Here is a 13,971-nt window from a genome sequence, read left to right on the forward strand (position 1 = left end):
GCACATAAAAGCTCGGGGCAGCAGGGCAGACAACAAACATGCGCACATCATCTCACCGCGTACATGAAACATTCACATGGCAATTACAGCACGGACCAAACGACAACAAAAGTGATTCTAAATATACCGTAAGAAAACGTGGTTCTGCTGCTGCTGCAAATGCTGTGGTTTCTTTTAAAACACAGAGCCTCGCTGAGAAAGTGAAAAAGAAGAAGAATCTCTCCAAACCTCAAGTTGTTTTTAAATATCCAGAATGCAACAAGCCTTTTGTGTCTGTGACAAAAGCTGGATCAGTGGACTTTCTGCTGCTGCTTTATGATCAAACAAATGTCTCACATGTGCTTCCTCCTCTCAGCATTCTGTTTTTTTATGAAACAAGTTATTTACAATCAGGTCTGTTTCTTCTTTAATTTTCACAGTAATTGACCCTCATGTGGAGGATAAAGCGGTAGAAGATGGATGGATGGATTTTAATTATCCTGTTTTTTTTCTATTTGAGATTTTCTTTTTGTTAATTTTACTATACAGTACTTAAACAGCACTAATAAAATCATATACAATACAATTTCACGTCCATTTTTTTAAGTTGAAGCACAGCTTCCTGTTAAATATATGGTGTTTAAAAAGACAGCTCTTATTTGTGTGTGTGTGTGCGTGTATGTTCCTTTTACAATGTCTCATTGTCTGTTTATAACTGGTGCCTGTATGTTGGTAATGCACAGCACTTTAAATTGCCTTGTTATTGCTCACCGTGCCTTAACATCTGAATCAATTACACTAGAAATACAGGAGAAGGGAAGAAGTCGAGCAAATAAACAGAGGGTCAGATATGGCTGCTTTGTCATCGTGACGGTGGGGTCAGGAGCCTGTGACTAGCCTGAGCACACAGAGGCTCATTGACAGGGCAGAGGAGAGGCTCAGTGTGTCCTGGCAGAGCAGCAGTGCCAGGGAGCTCCAGCCACTGAGCTCCACTGGCAGACTCACAGCCGCTGTTGCTGTCAGAGCGAGAGACAGAGAGAGGACTCATGGGGAATGCAAACAAGAGTTAATGCTGCTGTTCTGCACACTGCACTCACAAACACGCACTGGCCTCGCTGCCTGCAGCCATACTGAAGAAATACTTCATCACAGGCGGAAACCCTGAACTGAAAATCTTATTTAAATTATTACGGCGTAAAACATTAAAGAACCGCTGTGTAAGAATTTATGACGTCAATAAATGGTGCTTTTCCACTATTAAGTTCTAGCACGACTCAGCTTGACTAGTTTTTTTGCTTTTCCATTCAGGACAGTAACTGGTATCTGGTACTTTTTTTACTACCTGCGTTAATCCCCAACGTTTAGCAAGGACATTTCTAAAATCTCAGTCTGGTGCATTTAGCGACAGCGCTGCTGAAACCTGCCGATCATGAGTTGAATCACAGCCTGTTCAGCCACGTTTCAGTTCAGCGACTGTGTCAGACGTCTGAGTCCTGTGCTCCTGTCATGCAGGAAGTACTGAACTAATCTTTTTAATTAACTGATTCTAATGATTCAGTAGACTGAAAACAACTGCTTTGCTCGTCACTAGTCGCTACACCTCACATGCAGCCGTGCTATGACGACCCCAAACACTCCTTTCTTTCCCAAGTGTGTCAGAGAACTGCAGTTGCCTTTGCATCCCAGAGACGATGTAAACACTCTTTCACAACTCCTCTTCTACTCGCTCACTCTCTCTGCTGTGTCTTCCTCCTTCTTTGTTGGATTATACACTGGGTTCATGTGGGCAGAGCTGTTATTCTTTGTACACATAGTAAAATTTAGCTGCAAAACACAACTTGCCCTTCTGTCCAGGCACCTGTAGATACATGGTGGTGCCCTTGCCTAAAGCACATGCTGTATGAAAGGGTTATTCTAAGGATACACAAACCAAAACAATTTTAAATTTTAAAGCATACTTTTGGATAGTATATTCAAATTTTGCCATAATGCCCCCACTAAATTTTACACACTGGACCTTTAAAAGATGTCACCTTGGACAGTGGGAGTCTATAATAACGACTGCCTGTCACTTAGCAGAGTAAGCAAACGATCAATTACGTCAGAAAATGATCAATCAATAATAAAAACAATATTTAGTTGAGATCCAGACACAGTGTAATCATATATGGAGTGACATAGTGTAATGTCTGTGTATGTGCACCGTGACAGACATAATAAGCATGTTTGTTCTACAGAAGGACTGAGCCGTGGAAGAAAGTTTCAAACAAAACGCGAGGCGACTCAGGATGTAAACAAGGCTGCAGTGAGAGGGGGAAAAACAGCAAACAGATAAGAGTGGAGGGTCAAAGTTAGCAGCACAGAGCGTGTCGCTTCTCAGAAATCACAGCCACTAAATCTGATGTTGCCAAGTGTAAACAAAGTGCAGCGAGGCGCTGCGTTCACAGCTTAAAGCTCCAGTCGCCAAACAAAACAGCAAGGATCACATGTTTGCCTCTCAGCCAGGCCAACATGACGTGCTTTTTGTTCTCGAGTCTAATAGATACCTGTGCATGAAAAGTGTGAGCTGTGGACACACTGGTGTGCATTCACCAGTAAACAAATAAACTGCAACTCAACACCAGGGAGAAAACTAACCTGTCAACTGCTGTAAATAAATCGCAACTGTGTCCTTTCCATAAATTACCCAGCAGCGACTGCTGCAAAGGCTGGTTTAATTTTTCATGGGTGTATACCAGCTAGATATATTACCAATATTTAATCTGCTCATAATCTGAAGATCAAACCCGTAAAGTAGAGGGACATTGGTTGCGCCTCTGGTGGAAGTGACTCATGAAATGAATCGGCACATTTCAGAATCTTTACCACAAGATGAACAAACAGGAACACACACTCACCTGTGGTTTCCACTGTCCTTATGATCTTTAAAGAGGAGTCAGTCTCCTGTCACGCTCCTCTGTCTCCCACCAACAACAAAACCAAGGAGCTGAGGAAGAGAAAACACCCAGTTACAAACAAATGAATAACATTTTCAACCTCCCACTGTTTAAGTTGTTTCACATCTGTGAATAACCACAGAATCTGGCTGATTACACAGAAGTCAAAACAAACTGAGACACTGCCACACTGTTGGAGGGAATGTGGGGAAGTCGTGAATGACCACCGTCATATTTTCACATCTCGCCCATTGATTCAGCCGTTTTGAAATAATGCTCAATACTCTTATCAAAACGGACTTGATTTTGATATCAGCGTGACCTTCGCGCCTCTTTATCCGGGATATACACTGAAAGGACTATCCATAAATGACACCTACCATCTAACCTTCACAAAATACTATCACCCAACACTGGCTCCAGAGGAACTGCCCCACTTCTGATGTCTTTGTTGACATTGTTAACGATCTATATTTATGGAGATGACCAACTCGTTACACCTCCAGAAAGAGAGAAACCCTGGAGACAATGTTGCAATTATTCAGCCAATAAATCACATCTTCCACAACTATGACATGTGTTACGTTGTGTATTTTAATATCAACACATTAGGTTAGATCATTCCATGACCTCTGTTTTGCCTTTGTTGTGTTTTCGTTTTTTTATTATTTTTACTGTCCTATTTTTACTGTCCTTCAGTTCAATAAAGTAGTTTTGTTTTAAGTTTGATGGCGGGAGCTCTGCATCTGAAAGGGAGAGGCCAAAGTCACCTCTGTGATGAGCTGCAGTGGGCAGAGGCTGCAGGAAAACCGAAAGGAGAGGAAGATGCTCCATAATGCCCTCAGGGAGATACCAGCACTCGGCAGACGCCAGCCATGCCAAGACCACCAGCCCCCCCCGCACCCCCCACTCCTCGACTATCTCACCCTCTTCCACAATCTCCTCCTCTCGTCTTTCCTTTCATCTCTGAGTCATTGTGAAGTGTAATGAAAGAAAACTGGATGAATAATTCAGCAGACAGAGCATTTTTAAGAACTCCCCTTTTATCTCTATCTGATAATGTGGGACACAGATTGTACACACAGACTGCCACACAACGATTTTTTTTATTTTTTTTTTAAGTTTGTAGTCTAATGTGGGATTCCCCCCATTAACCAAGTTCCCTGTTAATTGTGTCCTTTCTCTACAAAGGTTTCTTTTATGACATAAATGAGATGCCCCGTCTGCTGCAGCGCCTCCTCAATTAGCGTTTTGTCTCATCAATCCAGATATGTTTGGGCACCAAGCTGCAGGATTAACTCTTCATTTCCAAAAGCTCTTCTACAGGAGAGCAAGGCCTGATCCTGTTGGGGCTTGTCAAACTGAAATGGGATTAGAGGTGTTGAGCATCTGCCTTCTCAATCTGGGTTTTAATAGAGCTAGAGCAGATCATCTGGTCTGGCTTGTATCCTCCCTGGTTCACCTGATAGTGGGAAGTAAAAGACTCTGATCTGTGACCCGTGTCATGAAGCCAGATCATAGAGACTGCAAATGACACAAACCCCCCCTGAGGTCTTGTTTGAAACAAACAAGACCTCAACAATTACACATCACCAATATTTATTCACCAAAGATGAGTTTTGGTTTTGAGGGAGGCTGAGATATACAAAGAGAATCAAAGTCAGGCTTTGGGAGGAGGAGTGGATGAGATTCATGGAATGAGGGCAAGGCTTAAAAAAAACTAAACAAAACACAGAAGCAGGGAGAAGAAACAGACAAATGCTTCTTCAATCATGCCAGTCACACTCTTGGGGATTTGGCATAAGCAAGGCCATCTCAGGATATGTCAAACACCACCCTTTCCATCTGCCAGTTTGGAAAAGCACAGATTGAAGTTCTTGCTGTGTAGGCAGGGAGATGTAAACAATGTGACAAAAACCCAAATCCTTACATGACGGAATTAAACATGATTGAAGAAGACGGAAGAGTCTTTTCTCCCCGCAAAAAATAGGCCAAATCGTGATTCCCCATTTTTACAAACACACCGTTATCTTGCATCATTAATACAGAGGCAGATAAATATCAAAGAGGCACAGAGATGTGGGTGAGACAGAATCAGGCTGGCTCCCTCGCTGCTGTTACCTCTGTGATGTTTGCATACACGAGGCGAGACAAATCGTACACAAGCAATATTTGGGATGAGGAGCGGAGGCAGAGGAAGAGGAGAGGAGGTGGGGGAGGGGATGAAAGAGGGGAGCTCCCTTCCCAAAAGGCCCGAAAGGTTGGATGTGCACCGTGTACGTACGACTGAGAGCTATGAAACACAACACAGAGATCCTTTCGAATCTGTGGCAGACGGCCTCCTAAACAGCCGGTAAACACATCGTGTGCCTTTCACCTCTGTTACAACACAAACTGCCTTTTTGGTGTCACACACAGTCAGCCATAAACAACATTTCGGCTGCGCTTTCCCCCAGCAATGAACACGTTTGGCAGATTTATGACACTTTGTTAGCTGCAACCACAACAATCCGCCATGATCTTGTGTTGGTTCAGCCAAAAATAAAGAAGACAATTATCCTGACGTGTGGGCAAGCGCACATGGATATGAATACGAACCTATACACATGTGCAGAAAATCATGCCTTTAGAGCAATTATGATTCATCATTCATTGCAACTCAACACCATAAAACCAGAGAAAGCATGTCCGCTGTCACATCACTTATTCTAATTGAAGTAAAACAATCTGTTTTGGCTTGACACAGTAGTGTGAAGTGCTTTGACTGGTCATCAAGACTGGAATATATACATATACATACATATACATATATATATCCCTAAAGACCATTTACCATTTAACACAGAGGCTCAGAAAACAGCATGTCAGCTTCAAATATGAATCACTATTTACACATCTCCATTTCCACCCCCCAACCCCCACCTCCACCCACAGTACAAATTATGGGTCAGCTCACCTTCCTCCTGCTGACTTTTCAGTCATCCAGTCGCTGCATCAAAAGCCTCCTCAGCAGAGTGAAATGTTAAGGCACCAGAGGAAGAAAAAGAAAAGACAGAGAGAAAGAGAGCGACAGAGACCACAACCTTACATGTCTGTTTTCCGGTTGAGGAGGAGATTATTTTCCTCCCTTAAAAGTGCCGTCACCCTTGGAGTGTGGCGAGGAAGCCGGTTTCCTCTATGCTACAGCTAGAAGAGGCTCGTCCTTGGGCATGTGCATTGTGTGTCTCTGCTGTCTGCAGAGGCTGCCATGTCTCCCATTGTTCCAGGGCGAGTGAGGCAGGCTTCCTACCCCAATAGACCCTGCCTACTACAACAGCTGTGGACCAGCCCCCACCTCACTGCTGCCCTCCCCCCCCTCCTCCTCCTCCTGCTACAACTCCTGCCTCTCTGCCTGCCTGTACTGCTGCTGCTAAACATTAACCCTGCAGCTGCCGGCTCAGGCCATAAAGAGGAGGAGAGGGGGGTTGTGTTTCAAAGGAGACCCTCACCCTGCCATGGAGCGGACAAAGGAACGTTACAGAGAGAGGATATCCGACAGCCAGGCTGAACTGACAGCACTCCTGCACTCAGTCATTCAGTGCCCTAGAAAGAAAACAGGCTCTGTGTTAAGAGGATTGTCTTTCTCAGTCACATTGGCAATGAGTGTTGGACTGAGCTCTGTGTGACGACACTCTGAGGAAAAAGAAAAGTCACTAGAAGCCGGATATGTAAAGTTTAGAGCCACAAACAGTTAACGTTCGGATTGTTTTCTCAATGGATCATTTTGTTGGCATGAACGAAATAATATAAATAATAATAAAAAAAAAAACATAAACATGGCCGTGACGTATTAGCAGAGGCCTAAGCTGACGTCATCTCATTGTTTTGTCCAACTACACAATAGACGAAATACACAGACCCAGTTGATAGTTGATAACTACAGCCACATTATTATCCTATGCATTAGCTTTGATATTTGTATCATTGTGTGTAGTGGTAACTCAAAAACACCAAAGTGTTTTCCGTTACATTGTTTGCCCTCCAGAGAGCATCTGATTTTCATTAATTCATCTTCTACCAACGCTGGTGCCAACGAAAGGCGGGGTTCACCCTGGACAGGACACCAGTCCATCACAGGGCCACATAGAGACAAACAACCATTCACTCTCATACGTCAATTTAGAGAGTCCAACTTGTTTTTAGACTGTGGGAGGAAACCGGTGAACCCGGAAAAAACCCACGCACACACGTGCAGAAAGACCCTTGTTCCGACCAGGTTGCAAACCCAGGTCTTCTTGTTGCAAAAGCAAGAGTGCTGCTAACCACTACACCAACCATGTGGCCCCATCGCTGATTTTTTTTAACTATAAAATGCCTTATTTAGTGTGTCACACATGGATATATAAGTGCATCATCTTTTGCTCTAACTCTTGACACAACCATGTCTCCTTCTGACTCTGGTTGGTCAGCTGGCCAACTCTTTTTTCTAATGTGTTAGAAAATAGCGTGTATTGTTCATGTCACGTTAATTTCCCAGAAGCTTCTTAACTAACTGTAAAAAATCTTTGTCGTCATGGTTACAGTGTTGTCTGTTCTGACGTACCAATTCAAGCCAAACCAACCATACAGTGATGTAATCTCACTGTAAAGCACCACGAGAACCAAAATTTCACAGGGGCCTCTCCTTACAAGACGTACATACAAATGCACCTCTGTCTTGCCACATAGGACAAATGTGTGTGCACCTTTAAAGAAAATTTTATATATTTAAAAAATCTATTTTTTAAATATATTTTCAACTTTGAAAACCTGGGACAAGAGAATATAAGTGAAACAAATATGAATTTAACAAAATAATTCCACATTTACCAACAAACTGTCAAGTGAATGACACAGTATGTTGATTTCTGCGAGTGACTCTGTCTTTCTTTGTTTCTACGACCTGGGTTGTGTCTGACTGGTCAGCACAGTGTCTCAGTGTGGTTTATAGTCTCCAGGTTTTCAGGCTGCATGACTCATCTGCTTTCCTTGTTAATGAAGCCACATCATCCTCATACCCCCAGAGACGTGCGAAATGTCTGATGTCAAAATGACCGGGTGCCAACAAAAGAACAACCCAAATAAGCAAAGATGACAACAACAAGACAACAAAATAGGAAGATGAATGGAATAATACATGAAAGCAGAGGCGCAACACCTCTTTGATGGCCTCTGCAAAATGTTTGTTAAAACAAATCCACATACAAGAGTGATGCCCCTTTTTTAATTTGATCCTGACTCTTCTGAAGATAAGAGGCCTTCAGCCCACTCCAGACTTCCTATAGTCGAGTATGAATGTCAGTGGCTTCAAGCTGTTGTCATTCAGATTTGACCAAAACAGTCAAGAGCAGATCTGCCCCAGATATATGGCAGAGTTTAAATGTTCCATGTGTGAAATTAAATGATGCTTTCAGGGTAAACATCAAACCAAAAAGACACAGAGAAAAAACCCTGAAGACAAGCAAACGTACTAAACATTATCAAGTGTGCTGAGCTGCCTTTGAAAAAAGAAATGCACAGGTCATCAAGAATTAACCACAACAAAGAAAACGAAGAAAAAAAACATGTGGCAGTGATGCTGAGCTTCACATCAAATACATACAAAAATATGCAAGATCAAAAGAGCATGTGTCCAGTGAGGATTCACCAAAAACACACAGCACATCAGTCCTACCCAGTCTGTCCACACAACCAGTCCTCTCATCTGTGTGTGTGTGAGTGCGTATGTGTGTCCACCTAGTGGCTGAGAGGGGGAGAGAGAGAGCGAGAGAGAGAGAGAACCTGCATATGATTAGTTCTGCTTCAACTAAGACTCAGATCACACATGTTTTTAATAGATGAAGGTATATTATTAAATTCATTAAAAGGTAAACTATGTATTTTCCCCCACATGTTTATTTGACTTCTATGTCCTAAAAGTTCCCTGCAAATTCCAAACCAAGAGAAATCTGCCGTGTTTTTTAAATGACACAGCGCTCTCTTTCACTTTGATGGCATCACATCTGCTCTGCACAAGGATCAGCTGTGCGATTTCCTGTGAGACGTGATAAGAAATTCTGCCCTTTTATCCAGATTTGATGCACGTTTTCTTAATGCAGGTTCTTTCCATGGTAGATTTCGGATGTATGGAGGAGTTTTATTGTCAGACGTGTGGATTTTTCAAGTTCAACTAATCAAAGGATTGTCAGTTGAGTCCACACAGCGCTGATAAGCCCCACACGACTCTCAGCACGGAGGTGTTTGGATCTATTTTGAGCTGCAAACAGGAAGTGCATTGGATTTTGACCAGGTAACACTGAAGTGAAACAACTGCAAATGGGTTGAAGTGCGACTAAAAACACAAAGAAGTGCCCACAAACAGGTTTAGAAGTGAATTGAAAAAAACACTTTGATGGGATAAACTCTTCTCGTCTCGTGAGTGGCGGCTCATCCTGTGTCCACTGTGTAAAATAGTTTCATTCAGTTTGGTGTTTTTATCCAGATTCAACCACCTGGTGTGCTTGATAAAGAGAGGAGGGACTTTTTTTTCCCCCTGGTAAAATTCTACGGAATGATTAACAAGGAGGGAATTTTAACTAGAAGAAGCTGACTGCCTCGACAGCAACAAATTCCGTGATGCCATGACATCACTGAACTATGTGTTTTGTTGTTGTTTTTTATTGATACCTATTATATGAATTATGGATGGATGGATGGATAATTTAATTTTTACATAAGATATAAAAGTTTATCTGAAGGCCTCCGCAGTTTTTTTTAATATACAATTCTTCTTTGCTGCCTTGTTGGAAAAGTCCAAACACATGGAAGAGGCCAAAATGTACAAAAAGTACATTTTTTATGTTTGCCTGGGATGGAAAGGTGCATCAATAAAAGAATAATTGTATGTGCACAGAAATGAGGAGACTTTTGGTTTGCACACGAGACAAGACAAACTTAGCACAGTGTTCCTTTCTTTGCTCTTCTCACAGTTTTAACATCAGTCGTTCCTCATAAAAAGTCTTGATAAGAGATTGGTTAACATTAGAACTTCAAAAATGTGGGTATATTGCCGACAGGGAACCAAACTCACTGACTGAATCCAAGCCCTGTTCAGGAAAACACAAAGAGAGACTGTGAAAGTAACAAGACTGACACTTTCTCTAAATCTGATTTTAGTACAACATTCCGTCTTAAAAACACACAGTAGACTTTGTCTCTGACATTGGGAAGATGACTCTTAATGGCTGATATGAGCAGGGGTTCGATTGCAGCAGGATAAAGAAGGCCGCTTTAAAGTGCTTAAGAATCCAATTGGAAGAGTCACGTGAGCCAGGAGCTCGGCACGCAAGCAGTTAACCACTGGTATTCAATGAGAGAAAGCCTGTCAGGAGATCATCATACCTCTAGTGTGTCAGATATTAACGCTCACAGACATCTGTATGGGATGAATGGGACATTGAGGGAGTAGCTTCCCTTCTAAGAGGGTCAAAGGCTGAACAGGCCAACATGACCTGAATGAGAGCCAGTCACATGGTCCCCTGGAGCTAACACAAGGGAATGAGGATAACTCTCCACATAAAAGGCCTATTGTCACCCAATCCACCATACACTTTTCGCCAAGTGCGGATCTTCACTAAGGGCTCACAAAAAAACTCAGTGGTAATGTGGAGATAAAGAGAGACAGACACTAAGAATGTCAAGATAAATTGTGTCTTACTGGAACAAAAACCTCCCTGAGGGAAAGAAGCTTCTCCTACAGGCAAACAGGACGTTTGACATATGACTGATTTAGCGTGTGCTATAAAACAGGACCTGTCACACTGTCCCCAACGTTGAGCAACCATGACTCTTTTTCAAACCAGCAATTATACAAATGCAGCTCCCCAGCTGTGCTGATTATGTCAAATGAAGCTCAAAACAAAGGAACATATGAGCCAAACACAAGTGCCAGAAAATGAAATGATTAGTCATGTCTCAGACTGAGACATCAACCAAATAATCTAATATCATTTTAAATGTAGGAAGAGAACTAATGCTGGCTGCTGCTGTGACACTACCTCACAGAAATCACCTGTAAGCAAAGAAATTAAATGAAATAAACCTGGTTCCAGCTTGTCAACTGTTTTGATTTCCAACTAATGTAGAAACTGTGACTAAATACAACTAGAGCTTCCACTAATTTGATAACTGATTAATTGTCTTCTTGGTTCAAATCATAGGAGACTTGGGCTTGGGTTTTAAAAAATATTTTTAGGCAAAAAATACATGAACTTATTCCTTGATGTTTCCCTTTAATAGTCACATATTGTAGTAAAACAGAGAAGATGACCACTGGATGTCCTCTCCACTCTCTGGAGGAACGGAACGGAACACTCCCCACTGAAGAGAAGGAGCTCAGGACGTATTAAACGATCCATCCCACTCTGGTCACTCAAGTGTTTGAATGCTGCCCTCAAGTAGACGGTTCAACGCAATCAAATCAAGGACAAAGAGACTTAAAAAAACATTTTGATGCAAAAGCCATGACAACACTGAACACTGCTTAGCAACTGATGCTGCTGTACAAATGAATGCTGCAATAAACATAACATTTGTGCAATTTCAATTCTTACAGTTGTATTTATTTTACCTTTTTATGATGAAGACATTTGATATATATATATGAATATATACATATTTCTCTATGTTGTTGTTTTTGCGAATGTTTACACTGAAAGGTTTGCATCCAGTTTCATTGCACACAGAGCAAATGTGCATAAACACATTCTGATTCCAATAATAAACAAAATGATTCATCGAAAAAACATCTTGAAAGATCACCCGAAACGATGGGTTGCTGCAGAAAGCACTAGTAAAGGAACACTGATGATCCGTTAGCAGATGGTCCACCGTTACCATTTGAGCTCGGATGGCGCGCGGAGCCAGGGACGTGTCAGAGAAATCCTGAATTCATGGTTGTAAATCAGACTCTCTGGGCACAAACCCCCATTGAGAGGGAGACAGTTTAATGGGGAGTAATGTGCACAGCTCCATGTAAGGATGGAGCACTAATCCACCTCGAAGAAATGTGACACTCGGACCCTCGGTGAGGAGATGTGCAGCGTCTACATCTGAGACAATAAAATCCCCACTAGTGCCAGTGGAGGCCTCTTGTGTTAATTTGCGTAAAGCCTTGACTAAGTCAGATCTCATTAAGAAGTCAGGAGTTGTAGTTGACGTGGTGGGATGGACGGGGGGGGGCAGGTTTCTGTGGTCTATTCCACACAGAAACACAACATCACTATACAGTCTTTTTCTCTTTCATTCTTAAAAGGTTTTCCATTCGTCTGCATCCAAAAGAACCGCTGTAGTACATATGCCGGGGCCTGTATGTGGCGCTGTAACACTGCTTCAAAAATACACCAAAGACAGAGGCGTTAAGGGCCAGAGGGACTAAAGACGAGAAATGTTAAAGGTTAACATGGACAAACAATCTCCAAACACAACACAAGACAAGGAGGACAATTATGACCAACATAGTGAGGGAGAATGCAAGAGAGAGGTGAGTCTATGACGTCATCCTTTCCCCAAAGTACATGAAAACGCAAGAGTGGCATTTTGAGGTTTTCCCAAAAATAGCATTTCACTGCTGCCAAAGCACTATTTCCATGTGGATACAAAAAACTTCAAACAGATTCTCCTGAACTTGTTTTCCTGTGTGTTCAGTGTACATCATGTTTAGTGAGATAAGAATGAATTTGTTTATCTTTAGAAAAGATTTCCTGGAGGTCAGTGAATGTGAGAGGCCTGTCAATCATCTAAGAGGGAGCACCTGTGTGTACAACGGGCATTTGTAGGAGCCAGAGCTACAGTATCAGCTGCCTCAGGTTTCATCTACTTACACAATCTATCAGCGAGTCTAAAATATGGATTTTCATATCCATTACCAGATTCTGGAGGGAAGACACTGACGGCAACACAAGCAGCACTAAATGACGCTCACTCCTCCTCACTCTCATGCTTCACGGGGGTTTGCCCTGGAAATGATGACAGAGATGGATAAAGCCGTGTTGGAAATGTTTTGACTAATGCACAAACAATACTCAACAAAACATATAACAATACGCTCATTGTTTGTCGACATTTCAATGCAGAAATATTAAATATTATAGCTTATATTTTCAACCGTCAGTCAGGGGAAAACAGGATCACTTGCTTCAACACTACTATGACTTTGTAACTGCTGTACATATAAATAAGCAGTTGTTTGGTGATCACATTATGATGTGTCAAAGGTAGATTCACAACTCGACCCTCTCATTGTCTAAATGTTAACGTTTGTATAATACAATTATCACCTCGTCACAAAGTTGTAATAAACAGTCAATGTACAGTGAAAATACAGAAACCCAACTCATTTTCTATGATATCAAACTAAATTACTTTGGGTTTTGGAAATTGTGACATCATCTTTTATTATTATTTTCTACATCCCATAAGCCAAACAATCAATCAGTTGTTAAGAACACAGATGTGAGATTAATCAGTGCTGGAAATAATCAGTGGTTGTGGCACTGGTAACATTGTTTTTATCACAGTCTCATTCCAGAGCTATGATGACCTTAATAAATCCCTCACATGTGAAAGGATTCAAAGTTTGCTCTCCGGGTCATTTCAGCAATCATAAAATCCCGCTAATGAAAACCATTTGTCATGGCCGCTGTAAAGGCAGGTTTCATACCACAGTAAATACTCTACAGAGAGGAGGGGTCTCCTGCCAACCAGACTACGAGCAGTGTATTCACACTGCCTGCCAGAGGAGCAGCTGCGTTTCGTCCGGCTCCACACTACATTTCCATGTGTGTCAGCAAACGTCCTTTTTTTTCACACCAAACTACTGAACCCTGACATGACTGGAAAAAATGTGAAGTTTGAACAAGACACACTGCTGCGGCCAGACAAGTTAATCCAGGTCATAACCAGCCATCATGTCCCGTTTATTGAGTTGCTATGGAAACATGAGAACACTGTAAAACAAAGGTATCGTGATGCAAGGCAAACAGGTTATCTCACTATCTTT

The 13,971-nt window shown here is 42.0% G+C and overlaps 1 protein-coding gene across 2 annotated transcripts in view; it reads right to left on the reverse strand.

Moving 5' to 3' along the window:
* The window catches only part of nckap5l (NCK-associated protein 5-like), a 40,389-nt gene that overhangs the window by 18,226 nt on the left and 8,192 nt on the right, over positions 1–13,971 (reverse strand). The window contains exons 1-2 of one of the 2 annotated variants that reach the window (XM_044038965.1): positions 5,872–6,222; positions 2,877–2,965 (exon numbers count right to left, since the gene is read on the reverse strand). The gene's annotated coding sequence lies outside the window, so the exon portion shown is untranslated. Of the gene's footprint in view, positions 1–2,876; positions 2,966–5,871; positions 6,223–13,971 lie in introns of those variants that run through there. The other variant, XM_044038964.1, reaches the window with a different exon arrangement.

This window comes from Solea senegalensis, linkage group LG11 (assembly GCF_019176455.1).
Source record: "Solea senegalensis isolate Sse05_10M linkage group LG11, IFAPA_SoseM_1, whole genome shotgun sequence".
Lineage (NCBI taxonomy): Eukaryota > Metazoa > Chordata > Actinopteri > Pleuronectiformes > Soleidae > Solea > Solea senegalensis.